This window comes from Galeopterus variegatus, unplaced genomic scaffold, assembly GCF_000696425.1.
Source record: "Galeopterus variegatus unplaced genomic scaffold, G_variegatus-3.0.2 Scaffold864, whole genome shotgun sequence".
Classification (NCBI taxonomy): domain Eukaryota; kingdom Metazoa; phylum Chordata; class Mammalia; order Dermoptera; family Cynocephalidae; genus Galeopterus; species Galeopterus variegatus.
The window spans coordinates 184,407-200,349 of record NW_007726975.1 but is presented as its reverse complement, the minus strand read 5'-3'; the positions used below and the strand labels follow the sequence as shown (position 1 = coordinate 200,349).

The 15,943-nt window shown below is 37.8% G+C and overlaps 1 protein-coding gene and 1 pseudogene across 1 annotated transcript in view; both read right to left on the bottom strand.

The window, feature by feature from the left end:
• Positions 1-15,943, bottom strand: part of MORC1 (MORC family CW-type zinc finger 1) — a 179,151-nt gene that overhangs the window by 119,479 nt on the left and 43,729 nt on the right.
• The window catches only part of LOC103590715, an 18,704-nt pseudogene continuing 15,829 nt past the window's right edge, over positions 13,069-15,943 (bottom strand).

The window sequence follows — 15,943 nt, the reverse complement described above, 5'->3', positions numbered from 1 at the left end:
AGCTGCTTCATATATACACTTTAAGGGTTTTTCTTATTTCCTCCTAAATGTCTTTCTTTTCTGTTGCCTTTCACTTCGCCAGAAGTTTCCATACCTCTATCTTTCTCACTTTCTATTTCCCTGGTGGTGAGAAACTGAAGAAAGGAAGAGAGAGAACAAACCCGACAACAGCCCCCACCCCCACAGTCGCGTGATAGATGTAGGAAAGAGAAGAGTATTTTTAGGCACAAACTGGCTTCATAGTCTGCGGAATGTAATAGGAGGAGATGGACTAGAATCAATGCTTTTGTTTCCTGCTCAGCATTGGGTATTCTTAAAAGTTTCTATTTTAGTTTCCAGCTGTGGCTGCATCCTCTGTGTGGCTTCTTTCTTTCCTCCATCTGTCCACATTATTCTTCTGTTGTTTTGAATGTTGCTATATGTTGTAGCTACCAAACTGTGCTAAGGGCAGGAGAGGCCAGAAAGTGCAGCTCTATGGCCAAAGCCATACCTCCTTTGTCTACTGACTCAAATTCTCTGTGGCTTGAATCTGGGAATGTGAGCTTTTTAAATCTACCCAGGAGATTCCTTTAACTCTGCCAGGTTTGGAAACCACTGCCTGGTAGACCTAGTGGACAGGGTGGTATGTACAGGTTTCCTGAAAGAGGGAAGGAGAACAGTCTCTCACAGCCAAGAAATATACCTCCTACATTTATTTACACTGGGCGCACAGACAGCAGACTCCCATCCAGCCCAACAACTGATCTATCCTGATTAGGCCCATGGTTGAGAAAATGACTCTAAACTCCAGGCACTAGACTAAACGAGGTTCCTTTTACAATATCTCATAAATGCCAAATTTTTATTCATAATAATACTATATATGATAACCAAAATTCTTTTCTAAATTTATTGTTAAAGTCCCTACAAAATCTCTGAAGACTTCTTGAAGTTGAAATTAACAGTTTATATTATCTTGAACATAAAGAAATGCATAAAGATTTTTAATTAGTTTAAACTCTGAACTTTGAATGGGCTAGCCAAGTTTAATCTTAGGGTGGGTAGATTATACCTAAGAGAAATGTTAACTCAGAGGCAATTTAAAAGAAAAGTTACAAGCTACACAAGTAATGAAAGAACTACTTTTGTGAAAACCATGGTGTGGCAAGCAGCATATTTTAACAATTTGAAACTATAACTTTTGATGTGTTCCCAGCCAGCTCAGTTAAGACATAAACTCGAGACATTATGAAATGCTGCCCAATGACTATCAATTTAGAAACATGTTGATTTCAAAACATTACTTAGCACAAATTTCAACTCCATTGCTCTGTATTGTATCATCACTCTCAGTGCTTTTTGGGTGGGTTTCTCTAGCTGCCTGAAATGCTGAGCCATGGTGGATTCAGAAATATGGCAGGCCCCTTTGATGACAGCCAATTCCACGACATTCCTATTTACTAGGGTTTATGCTTTCTTCCAGTTTCCTATAAAGTTGAGTATGTATAATAATTATGTTTAGAAGATAGTAAATCACTAAAAGCAACATGGGCACAGAAAAATCACATGCATACCCAACAGACCTGGTATAATGGACCCATGGTTCTAAAAGGCGAATCAGGAAGAATGCTGCAAGGGTGATCAGGCCTTTACAATTAGGAAGGCAAAAGAGATTTCAAAGGTAATAGAAACACATTATAAAATTTCCTAAAACTCTCTCACTCTAATAAAGATCTCCAATGATCTTCTGGTATGGAGGACAGTGGAACCCATGAAAGTACTTGCCATATCCTTAAAAAATTACTTAGAAATTGGCATTCAGTTCCGTTTACATGAATTTAAATCATTTGTTGCTTGCTATGTACCAGACACTGACTTAGTTTTCAGGGCATTATAGTAAGTGCTAGATAGAAGTGTTGTAGAGAAAAGAAGAACTGGGGGAACTAAACTGCACTGAGATTTTCCATGTGCCAGGTACTGTGCCTCTTCTATTCCTACAGCATGCATATTAAATAGATGATGTTACAGCCTCATTCTTTAGGTGACAACACAGAGGTTAAGAGACTATTCTAATCTGTCACTAGAATAAAAGCTCTCTCCCAACAGAACTCAAGCTACTTGAAGGAATACAAACCTAGAGTTCTGGTCTCTTCAATTAGCTCCCACAGAACTATGTTCAAGGATCTGGTGTCATGTTTTCCAATTTTATACATACCTCACTAAACACTGAATAAAGGTATCAGACAGCCAATATTGCCAGTCATGCAATTACCTCTAATGCATCTGCTGACAGACTATGTCATTAAGGAATATTTTTTGAAAAATAAAGACACAGATAGAACAGTTTGGTAGACTGAAAATACATATTAGTCTCATGCTGAAATACAAGAAAGACTAATAAGGAGACCTGTGAGCCCAGAGAGGAGTGAGAGAAGGGGAAAGGTGATCTGAGAAATAATATGTAACCATATCATACAGCCTGCTGCAGAACACTGTAAAAACTTTCGCTTTCTCTCTGGGTAAAGTGGAAAGTCATTGGGGAATTTTGTACAAATTTTTTAAAAGATTTCTCTTGCTGCTACCAACAGGCAAGGGTGAAATAGTTTTGAGAAAGCCAAGGGTAAAATCAGGGAGACCAGTGGACCAGTGGGAAAACCACTGCAATAATTTGGTTGAGACATGATGGTGGCTTGGACCAGGATTGTAACAGTAGAGATGATAAGTGGTTGGATAGGGATCTATTTTGAAAGCAGAGCCAATATGAAATCAGCAAGTTAGAAGAGTTCTCCAATTGGTAAATATGAAGAATTACAAGAAGACAAAACACATAGACAGACAGATAGTGGAAATTATTAAAGTTTAAGAGAAAATCCCAAAAGCTATCCAGGGAAAAAAAAAGTAATTGATACAAATTCAGTAATCACATCTGCATAAAGCTTCACATCAACAACATAGATGTAAGAAGTCAAAGGAGCAATATGTTATAAGGGAAATTATGAGGGAAAAGTTCATGGAAAAATTGAAATAAAGGATAATAAAAATCCTTCCATGAATTTTTCGACGATACTTCACAACTTCCATTTCTACATCCACTTACACAAATATTGAAGTGGAAGAGAAAAATAAAGACACTTTCAGGGATACAAATTCCAAAAGTTTACTTCCAACAGATTCTGAAAGAATCACTTGAGGATATAATCCAGCAAATAAACTAATAAATCCAAAAAAGAAGATGATATGGGGTGGAAGATACAGTAGAAAGCAAAGAAAACAATAAATCTTACAGTTCAGTCTAAAAAATTGTTTATGCATGATTGATAAAATATTGCAAAATCAAAAAAGGTGAAACTAGCAAAGAAGAGAGCGAAAGCATACTAAGGCCTTTCCTTATTTCTGAAATTACATAAATGCTAATTAACTCTATAGTTTGATACTAAAATTGTAAGTTGCAGCATGTTTATTAAAAATGTAAAGGTAGGGCCAGTCCATGGCTCACTTGGGAGAGTGTGGTGCTGATAACACCAAGGCCAGAGGTCCAGATCCCTATATAGGGATGGCCGGTTAGCTCACTTGCGAAAGCGTGGTGCTGACAACACCAAGTCAAGGGTTAAGATCCCCTTACCAGTCCTCTTAAAAAAAAAGATGTAAAGGTAGTCCACTGAAAGAATATAACGGAACAACTATTGCAAGCCATTTAAATGGAAAAAAGTAAATTTTCCCACTTGGGAAAAAAACAATCACAACTCAACCATTTTCACAAAGGGGAAGAAAAGGAAAATAAAGCAGAGAAAAGTAAAACAAATAAAAACCAGGAAAGGACAAATAACAAAAAACAAGATAAATATAAAACTCAATATAAGAAGGAAGAGTAAGTCCAACCAGAGCAGATGACACAATAAATGTGAATTAGATAAAAGATAGAAGCACTTTCATGAGTAAAAAAATCTACTTATGTGTTTATAAGAGACAAACCAAAAACAAAATATCACTGTTTGAAATAATGTGATGTGAAAATATACAATAGGAAAAAGCCAAAAGAAAGCAAGAATAGAGAGGTTAATACTAGACAAAATATAAACAAAGTGGAAGCATTAGCTGTGACATAGATACTATATATATTAATAAAAGCTTCACTTAAGATGATATATAAGTCACAAACTAATGATTCAGAAACATATATAGAAAAAGCTAGTAGAAATACAAGAAACATGAATATAGCCATAAGCATTGTGGAAGATTCTAACATACTGCTCTCAGAAGTTGAATGATCACTAAGGGAAAAAAGACATAGATTTGAATAACTTAATTAAAATATTTATGTAACAAAAATGTATAAAACCCTGTCCCTGTCAGAGATTCACATTTCTTTAACCTTTAAGGCATAAGTCCATAAGAAAATCTGAATATTTCAAACAGCAGATACAACAGAGGCTACATTTCCTTATCACCATAAAATACAATTATAACAATAAAAGGACATCTGTCTCCTCCCCACCCCAACAAAAGTTATGTGCTTGTAGATTTTCCAAACACCTTTTTAAAAAGTAAATCTTGATTAAAGAGAAAATCAAAATAAAATTTATAAGTTATTTAGAAATAAATAACAATAAGAGTTCTACATTTCAAAACCCGTGGAATACAGCTAGAATGCAGAGGGGAAATAAGAACCTTATATTTTAGACTAGAAAGTGAGATTGAAAGGCAATGAGTAAAAAATATACCTCAACATCATAGTTGATACCACAGAAACACAAAGAATCATTAGAAACTTTTATGAACAACTATATGCCAGCAAATTTGAAAACCTGAAGAAAACAGATAAATTTCTGGACACATACAAACTACCAAGACCTAACCAAGAAGAAATAGAAAACCTGCACAGACCAATAATGAGCAAAGAGATTGAAGCAGTAATCAGAAGTCTTCCAACAAAGAAAAGACCAGGACCAATGGCTTCACTGCTAAATTCTACTAAACATTTAAAGAGGAGTTACACCAATTCTTTTCAAAGTATTCCAAAAAACTGAAACAGAGGCCATCCTCCCAAACTATTTCTATGAGGCCAGCATCACTCTGATACCAAACTAGACAAGGATACAACAACAAGAATAAAAAAAAAAAATGGAAATCATTGTGTCAAAGGGATACCTGCACCCCCATGTTTACTGCAGCTCTACTTACCATAGACAAGAGTTGGAACCTACCTAAATGCCCATCAATGATGACTGCATAAGGAGAATGTGGCATATATACATAATGGAATACTACTCAGCCACGAAAAAAGAATGACACTCTGCCATTCACAGCAACATGAATGAGCTTGGAGAAACTTATGTTAAGTGAAAGAAGCCAGATAAAGGAAGAGAAATACTGAACGTCCTCACTCATAAGTGAGAGCTAAAAAAATAAATAAATGAACAAATAAACAAGAAAGAAACAAACAAACAAATAATCACAATAATACACTGAACTTTCAGAAGGAGAGAACAGAACTGTGGTTACTAGAAGTATAAAAGGGGAATGAGAATGGGGGTTAGTGAGAAATTGGTTAATAGTCACATGAATGAGTATGTATTCTAACAATGAATAGGCTATCCTGATTTGATAATCACATATTGTACACAAATACTGATAGTCAATTTTGTATCCCCAAATATGTACAATCAACCATATTTCAATAATTTAAAAAAAAACCTCGAGAGTAGAAAAAGAAAAACATACTCAAAGAAGATATAAGAAAATAAAGAAATATAAAATAAAAGTAACCTCAGTAGGCCTAATAAAAAGAATCCAAACCCATTTTTTTTTTAAAAAAAAAAGTGAAACAAACTTCTCTGGCCAAGAAAAAGAAATGGCAAAATACATGATATAAGAAGAGAAAGTGAACAAAACTATAAGATCAGAGGAAAATAGAAATTTTATGTAAAACCCATGTCAACAAATTGGAAAATCTAAATAAAATGAATGTTTTTATAAAAAAAAATGACAAATTTAAGCCAAAGAATTCCAAAATCCAGTCAATGCACAATTAAAAAGTAATAATAAAAAGTAATAAGATCACAAGATTTTTAGGGACATTCTACTAAACCTATTGCCATTTTATGGCAATGAAAGACTCATTTTATGTGAACGCTTCCAAACCACAGAAATGGGTGAAAAAATTCCCAACTCATTGTACAAAGCTATGATAATCCATATACCAATACTAAATAAGGAAAGGGTAATAAAAGCATAATTACAGCCAGTCTCATGTGCAGACATAAAAGCAGAAAAATTAAATAAAATACTATCAAAATGAAAATAGAGATGTAAAAGAATAACACATCATGATCTATTTGGTTTTATTTGAGGAATGCAAGGATGGTTTAACATCATAAACTCTATTATATATAATACTCGACATTAACAGATTAAGAAGAAAAACAAAACTAAATCACTTCAACAGATGTCAAAAAGCACTAAAATTTAACACCCATTTCCTCATGTGAAAAATAAATAAAATAAAATGTGCTCTATAAACTAAAAATAAAATAAGTCTCCCAATTTCACAAAAGTCACTGATTAAAAAGAGTAACTAGAACAAATATTACATATGATAGTCAAACATAAAAGAATGACATTAAGATAAAAACAAAGCATACAAGCAAACCTGCTGTTATCACTTCTATTTAACTAGTAAATTAATTAAACAAGAAAAAAGAAATACGTATGAATAATAGAAAGGAAGACACAAAATTGTCACTATTTGCAGATAATAAGACTATATATAAAATGAACCTGAAAAGTACTACAATAAAAGAGTTCAGTACATTGCAAAAATAAAATCAACAGGCAAAAGTCAGTGGCTTTCTTCTCTGTACATGAACAAATAAATAATTAGAAAAGTAATGGAGAAAAAAAACTTACTTGAATGTCAAAAGAAAAAGACAAGAAAAAAAAATAACCCAAAAATATACCTAACTAACAAAATTCACTAAGAATATACATAACAAGACCTATATGGAGAAGTAGTAATAGCTAACAATTACTGAGTACATAATGTGTGCCAGGTAGGGTTCCAAGCACTTTTCATGACATACATCTCTTAATCTTACCAACAACCCTGTATATAATACATTACTATTATTATTATTACCATTTTCAGATGAATAAACTGAGGTTCCATGAGATTAAATACCTTCCCCATAATAACACTGCTTGCAGAACTATAAATTAAAACTAAACAGTCTATCATAGACTAGTTCTTAATTACTATAATTTATGATGTTGTAAAACACCACTGAGCTTTATAAAAAAGAAGAAGGCAGGAACATGCTGCAAACAGTGCTTCCACATGGGTAGTCCACCAGAGATGATGCCACAGCCACTGCCACCACAAGGTGGCAAGCCACTACATCAGTAGCTATGGCTACTGTGCAGACAGCCCACCACTGGCTTGACTGCATTGACCCAAGGGGAGTCACTAGAGGAGACTGGAAAAAGAGGAAGAAGTCTCTTTCCTCAAAGCAGACTCTGGAGTAATAGAAAAAGCAACTGCTCTACCAGATGATCAGACATCGACATAGATATACTAGAAAAACAAAACAATACAAAACGAAAAACCCCAAGAAAATATGATACCACCAAAGGAATACAGTAATTCTCAAGTACCAGACTCCACAGAGCAGGAAACACTTTAAATGTCTGAAAAGGAATTCTGAGCAACAATCTTAAAAAAACTCAAAGAGATATGAGAAGGCTCAGTTAGACAACACAATAAACAAGAAAAAAAATCCAGGATATGAAAGATGAAATTTACAAAGATATTAATATCTTAAAAAGAATGCAGCAGAATTTCTGGAACTGAAGAAAGCATTCAACAGAATAAAAAGCACAACTGAGAACTTAAGTAGCAGGTTAGAGCAAGCAGAAAAAAGGATTTGTGTTCTTGAAGATGTTCTTTTAAAAATAATGCAGACAGACAAAAAAAGGAAAAAAGAATGTAAAAAAATGAAGAAAATCTGAGAGCTAGCAGACAACTTTAAGCACACAACATCCAAATCATCAAATCATGGGTGTTCCAGAAGGGGAAGAGAAAGGAAAAGGCATGAAAAACCTACTCAAAGAAACAATAATGGACAACATCCCAGGAATAGGGAGAGACATGAACCTTCACATCCAGGAGGTTCAGAGATATCTAAACAAATTCAAAGCAAAAAGATCCTCTTCAAGACACATTATAGTCAAACTGGCAAAGCTCAAAGACAAAGAGAAACTCCTAAAAGCAGAAAGAGAAAAGCATCAAGTTACCTATAAAGCAGCCCCTATCAGACTAACAGCAGACTTTTCAACAGAAACTCTATAGCCCAGAAGAAAATAAGATGATAAACTCAAAATACTAAAAGAAAAAAATTGCCAGCCAAAAATACCATACCCAGTAAGACTATACCTCAAAAGCAATGGAGAAACAGTGTATTTCCCAGACAAATAAAAATTGCAGGAGTTCACCACCATACATCAAGCCCTGAAAGAAATCCTCAAGGGAATCCCACATTTAAAATCTGAAAAACAATAATCACCACCACAAATACAGAAGAATAAAGAACAAAACTCACTGGTAGAACAAAAATACAAATGAGAGAGAGAAAAAAAAAAAAGAAACTATGTGTTATCACCTCAAAATCCAACAAACATTGAAGACAAACAATAAAAAAGGAAGAAAGGAACAAAAGATATTTAAAACATCCAAACAAAAATCGATAAAATGCCAGGAGTAAGACAATACTTTCAATAATAACCCCAAATGTAAGTGGATTAAACTCCCCACTCAAAAGACACAGACTAACTGACTGGATTAAAAGTTAGACCCAATCATATGTTGGCTTCAAGAGACTCACCTCACCTGTAAAAAAACACATACTGATAGCAAAGTGATTGTAAAGATACATCACACAAATGGAAACCAAAAAAGAGCAGGAGTAGCTATTCTTATACCAGATAAAATAGACTTTAAACCAAAAACCATAAAAAGAGACAAAGAAGGCTACTATATAATGATAAAGGGATCTATCCAGCAAGAAGGCATAGCAATCATAAATATATATGCACCCAACACTGGCGCACCAAGATATATGAAGCAAAAGCTATTAGATTTAAAGAAAGAGATAGACCCTGATGGTATAATAGTTGGGAACCTCTCAGCACTGGACGGATCATCTAGGCAACAAATCAAGAGAAACAAAGGATTTAAACTGCAAGTTAGACAAATTGGACCTGGTGGATATCTACAGAACATTCCATCCAACAACTACTGAATATATATTCTTCTCATCAGTACATAGAACACTCTCCAGGATAGATCACATATTAGGTCACAAAGTCACAACCAATTTTAAAAAATTGAAATCATTTCAAGTATGAATAATAGAAAGGAAGACACAAAATTGTCACTATTTGCAGACAATAAGACTATATATAAAATCAAACTGAAAAGTACTACAATAAAAGAGTTCAGTACATTGCAAAAATAAGACCACAAGGGATTAAAACTAGAAATCAATAACAATCAAAACTCTGGAAACTATAAAAATGCATGGAAATTAAACAATATGCTCCAAAATGACATGGTCCAAGAGGAAATTAAACAGGAAGTCAAAAAATTTCTTGAAACTAATGAAAATAAAGACACATCATACAAAAACTTGTGGGATACTGCAAAAGCAGTACTAAGAGGGAAGTTTATTGCAATAAACACATCAAAAGATTAGAAAGATCTCAAATAAACAACCTAATGCTACACCTCAAAGAACTAGAAAAACCAGAACAATCCAATCCCAAAACTAGTAAATGGGAAGAAATAATTAAGATCAGAGCAGAAATAAATGAGGTAGAGACCCCAAAAAATGATACAAAAGATCAGTGAAACAAAAAGTTGGTTTTTTGAGAAGATAAATAAAATAGACAAACCTTTAGCTAGGTTAACAAAAAAAAAAAAGAAGAAGAAGAAGAAAAGAAGAAAGACCCAGATTACAAACATCAGAAATGAAAAATAAGACATTACAACAATTCTACAGAAATACGAGAATCATGAGAGACTAGTAGGCAACTATATGCCAACAAATTTGAAAACCTAGAGGAAATGGATAAATTTCTGTACATTTACAAACTTCCAAGACTGAACCAAGAAGAAACAGAAAAAAACAAGCAACAAGATTGAAGTAGTAATCAGAAGTCGTACAACAACGAAAAACCCAGGACCAATGGTTTCACTGCTGAATTCTACCAAACATTTAGAGAGGAATTAATACCAATTCTTTTCAAACTATTCCAAAAAAATTGAAATAGAGGCCATTCTCCCAAAATCATTCTATGAGGCCAGCATCACCCTGATACCAAAACCAGATAAAGATAAAACAAAAAAAGAAAACTACAGGCCAGACAAGGATGCAACAAAAAAAAGGTGACATGATGAAACCATCATGTCAAAGAGATACCTGCATTCCAATGTTTATTGCAGCTCTATTTATAATAGCTAAGAGTTGGAACCAATGTAAATGTCCATCATTGGACGACTGAATAAGGAAAATGTGGTATCTACACAATGGACTACTACTCTGCCATAACAAAGAATGAAATTCTGCCATGTGCAGCAATGTGGGTGAACTTAGAGAAAATTATGTTAAGTGAAATAAGCTAGGCACTGAAAGAGAAATACTTAATGTCCTCACTCATTAATGGAAGCTAAAAAAAGAAGGAAGGAGGGAAGGAAGCGAGAAAGGAAGGACAATCACAATAATTTGAAATCTCTTTCACAAAGAGACAATGGAACTGAGGCCACCAGAGGAGGGAAAGGAAGAAGGGTGGGGGTTTAGTGAGAAAATGGTAAAGGGCCACAAGAAATGATTATATTGTGTAATGACAAATATACTAATTATCCTGGTTTGAGCATCACATGAAAGAAAAAAAAAAAGACTATAATAAGAACCAAAACATGAATGTGTCAATTCTCCTCTAATTAATTATATATATATTATTTATATATAACTATATAATATATATATTATATATAATTAATTTATATAATAATATAAATTTTATATAAAAATTACATATAGTTAATTTATATAATAATATATATATTAATATATATATATATATATTTAGCTTTGAAACAATTCTTTGAGAAGGCTGTTTTAAATGACAACTTCCAATTATTTTTTAATTTGCTTTTGACAAATTCTAGTTATAACTCTTTCTATATATTTATATATAACAATAATTTTTGCATTGATCTTTGCATCCTATTTAAAGTTTCCTCATCAGCCCACTGTGGTGGAATGGAAGTGCAACTGGAAAGGTGCCAGCTTACCAGCATTACTGAGCAAGGGCAGGAGGGCTGGAAGGGAGGGGCCCACTCACTGATGGGGGTGGGGAGCCAGCCTCCCTCTCCTCCAGCCCCCCACCCCCTCACCACAAATTCACAGTCATAGGCACCTCACTGCTTTGTCATTCAAAAAGAGTGAAATAAAGAAATCCTCCCAGTCTAGGAAATGATTTGGACTTCCATCTGCAATGTTGTTGAGGTTTCTCCCGCTCTCCTTCCATACCCCAATCAATCCAGGAGATCCCAAGACCTTCTGGGGCCAAGCCCCCCCCCCCCCCCCCCCCCCCCCCCCCCCCCCCCCCCCCCCCCCCCCCCCCACACCACACGACCCACCTCTCCATGATCAAGAGACACCCCCTACTTGCTTCTCTTCTGTCTCCAGTCCCGAGAAGAATTTCTTTGGACACACCTAGTGTCAGTGCAGGCAGCAGGAAGGGTCACTTCCATGGCCCCTCTTCCCTCTCCTCTCCCCACTCCTACCAGGTGGTGTTGGGAAGGTACAACCAACCACAAACATAAATATGAATAAAAAATGAACTTAAAAATGACAGACTATTAAGCAAATCTAAAAAAAGTTAGGACATAACTCTGCTCAAATAAATACAAAACAAATAGGCTCCAAGCAGTGTAACACGCTGCATCAGTGGAATGTGAGGCTGGGATTGGACAGAAATCCCCAGAGGCATCAGAAACAGACTTCAGGGCAGTCAGCCAAATCACCTACACCCTTTGTCTTGCCTCTGGAAGCACAGAACTTACACATTAGCCCAGCTTGTCTTTCTGAACAAAATTTTTTTCCCAACAACACAAAATTAAGGCCTTCAACACCTTTTCCTTCTCTCACCAGGGCAGGCAGACATTGGGCAGAAACTCTGCCCTCTGCCCTAAAATCTAATCCTCCACTGCCCTTGTGCCATAGAGCAGGGACAGAGACTGTGGTTGAGCTGATGCCAGTCCCAACAGAGTCTGGGGCCAGCTCAGAGCACGGTGAGTCCCCAAGCAGGGTGCAGAGGCCCTCTGGTCTCCAGGACCCAGTGCTGGCCTTCTGTGAAGCCATGCACCATGAAGCCAGGCAGCCAGCGACCCCCACATGCACACACATCCAACTGCCCATCTGTTGGTGACCTCACAGGCCACAGCAGGGCTCAGGTGAGGGAGAACATGAAAGCTATACCCCTTCTTCCCTGCAAAACCAAGGCAGCATCAATGATGTGAGGCTGGTCACTTGGATTTGTCAGGCCACATGTAATCCCCTTTCAGAGCATACTGAGGGGAGAGGAACAAGGCGGGATGAGAAGTGGGCTGGGAGCCCTCCTCCTCTGGTATTAAGTCAGCAAGAGGAAGGAAACAGCAACACGGGCCAGGGGCAGGGGGCTTGCGGGATGAGATGGAAGAGCTAAGCTGGCCTCCAAGATCACTATTTGGCAGGCACTGCAGGAAAAGTCCTGTCCCTACAGGCATGAGCCAGGGTCCTTTGCTGACCCCTGGACCCTAAGGAATACACACAGTTCTTCCCTGGAACAGACATGAAGGTCAGCCGGGATCAGCAGGACCAGTTCTACGGGCCTACAGCTCTCCCCCAACCTCCATTGCAGGTGCCTCCAGGGTTTTCACAGCATGGTTTAAATGGCTTAGTGTTGGCACATTCACAGAATGAGATGGCTATACATTCTGGGGCTGCAGCTCGGGAGCAGTGAGTCTGTTGGGCAGGGCTGCCCTCTTTCCTGTCACTGTGAATGCATGCCTCGCTTGATATTCAGGTTCTCGTACACCATGTAGCTGATGCTCATGGCTGGGATCACCTTCATGAAGCTGGGGGCCAGTCCCTGGTACAGCCCAAATGCCCCCTTGGTCTATAGGATCTGTTTGAAGAGTCTGCTCATGGTCACCTCTGGAGTAGCCTCAATGGAAGCTTGTACCATCCGTGTCCTGACTAGGGTCAGGGGCAGCTGGCCAGCTGACCACAGGTGCTGGATACAGTGCCACGGGCCAGGATCACAAACATGCTTGTTCATGGCATAGCACTGCAGCCAGGCATTTGTGACAGTCTCACAGATGTCTAGGTTGATGCCAGCATAGAGGATGTCCCAGCATGCTAAGGACATAGCCTTTATAGAAGGTGGCCAGCCCCTCTCTGGCCAGGATCCTCCTGGCACAGTCTGGCATGCTGGAGTACTGGCCTGTCTTTGGCAGGCTCATCCGAGTCTTTAGAACCTCCATTGGGTAGATGCTGCTCTGGGCAATGGCCGCTGCCAAGGACCCTGCTACGAGCCTCTCGTGAATCCTGAGTCTCCTGATTGCTGTCAGCAAGGTTCTTGATCTGCTCATATGCCATGAATTTGATGCCTGACTCTGGGGAAATTTTGAGGACATTGATGCCATTGCCCCACCAGAGTGATTTGGCCCTTCCCTCTGGAATCATCTGGGTGAATCTGCCAAAGATGCACACATGCTTTTGCTGTGGGAGGCATGTACCTGCATGAGCACTTTGAATCTATCCAGCAGGGAGGTGCAGGTTATGGATACAACCCTGCCCCACTTCCTACCACAAGGTGTGTCCACCACATTCTCTCTGCTGTTCCTTCACTGTGAACTCATTGAGGACTGTCAGATTCTCACCCACATCAAAGATCGTGGAATGCTTCCAGTACAGGATGATCTTGGGGATGTTCTCCACATGATGCAGCAGGTGATAGTCTCACCATTCATTCCAGTCTGTGGTCATCGTGCCATTTTAATCCATGCTCTTGAGGATCTTTCCCACCTGCTCTTCCAATATCTTGACTCCCAGATGGCTCAGGGACTGCATGATCTCCTGAGCTTAGATCCATCCATCGTTCTTTCTGCCCAAACTCTTAAACACCAGTTTTAGCTTCTTCTCAAGATCTTAGAGATAAGGGACAAAGTCAAGCTGCCCATTGAGGTCCTTGTTTCCAGCTTGTATGATTTTCCAGAGCTTGCCCTCAGTGTTGTGCTGTCCCAGGGGCCCCAGCCACATAACCAGGTCGTTGACACACAGGCCACCATCGCGGTTGATGTCAGGCATCTGGAAGAGATTCCACAGGCATAGCCAGTGGTCCAGCCCCAACAGACAGTGCCGCCACATGGGCTCCCCACAGGTCGATGACCAGGCAGTGGCGGCAGTGAGGAAGCTAAGCAGCGGTTCAACTCACTGCTCACCACTGGGCACGAGGCCGGGGCTCAGGGACCAAGCAGAAGGCACGCCGATGTCCTCCCACAGCCAGTGTGGGCTCCAAGTACTCCCCCGATTAATTATAAATTCAATGGGCTACCAAACAAAATCCCAAGAGCATTTTTATAATGGAACTTGAAAACCTGATTTTTAAAATTCATACATAAAAGAACATTTGCAAGAATAGCCAGTAACATTTTTTAAAATAACAGTGAAAGGGCACTTGTCCTTCCAAATATAAAAACATATTACAAAGATTACAGCAATTAAAAAGTACTAGCAGGGCACGAAAAGAAAAATATATTAGTGAAAGGTAATAGATCATCCAGAAAGAGATGTATAATAGAAATTTAATTTACATTAGTGATTTATTCCAAATAAGTAGAAAGGCTGAACTATTTCATAAATGCTATATTCATTAAAAGACATTAAATTAATCCTTCGCCTCCATGCATACACACTTCACATCATATTCAAAAACAAATTCCAGACAGATTAAAAGACTCTCCAGAAATAAACTTTAAATACTCAAATAAATTATTTTAAAATATATTTAAATCATAGTAAAAGGAAGGTCTTCCTGAATTTAGAAAAGTAAAAATAAGAAACACGTAAAGAAAAATGTTGATAGATGTGACCTCAAAAATTTCTATAAAATAATTGACAATGTTAAAAGTCAAATTGGGGGAGAGGGAAGGAGGTATGTGTTGTTATAAAGGGCAACAGGAGGGATCCTTGTGATGCATTGGTAGATCTGTATCAAACATGATGAATTATACCCATGCCAATAACTTGGTTGTGATATTGTGATATAGTTTTGCAAAATGCCACAATTTGAAAAACTGGGTACTGTGGATTGAAGGTCCCCCTAAAACTCATTGAAGCTTGATCCCCATTGTAACAGTGTTAACAGGGTGGGAAATCAGACTATGGTGGTGTTGAAAGGTGGGGGCCTTTACACCAAGCCTATTCATTGGGGTCGGGACTGCCTCTTCAGCAAAGGGTGCTGGGATAACTGGATATCCATATGCAGGAGATTGAAACTAGACCCATACCTCTCACCATATACTAAAATCAACTCAAAATCGATTAAGGATTTAAATATACACCCCAAAACAATAAAACTTATTAAAGAAAACATAGGAGAAACCCTTCAGCAAATAGGGCTGGGCACAGACTTCATGAATATGACCCCAAAAGCACGGGCAACCAAAGGAAAAATAAACAAATGGGACTATATCAAACTAAAAAGCTTCTGCACAGCAAAAGAAACAATTAACAGAGCTAAAAGACAACCAACAGAGTGGGAGAAAATACTTGCAAAATACATATCTGACGCGGGCCGGCCCGGTGGCGCACTGGGTAGTGCGCCGCTTGGGAAGCGCGGTGGCGCTCCCGCCCGAGGGTTC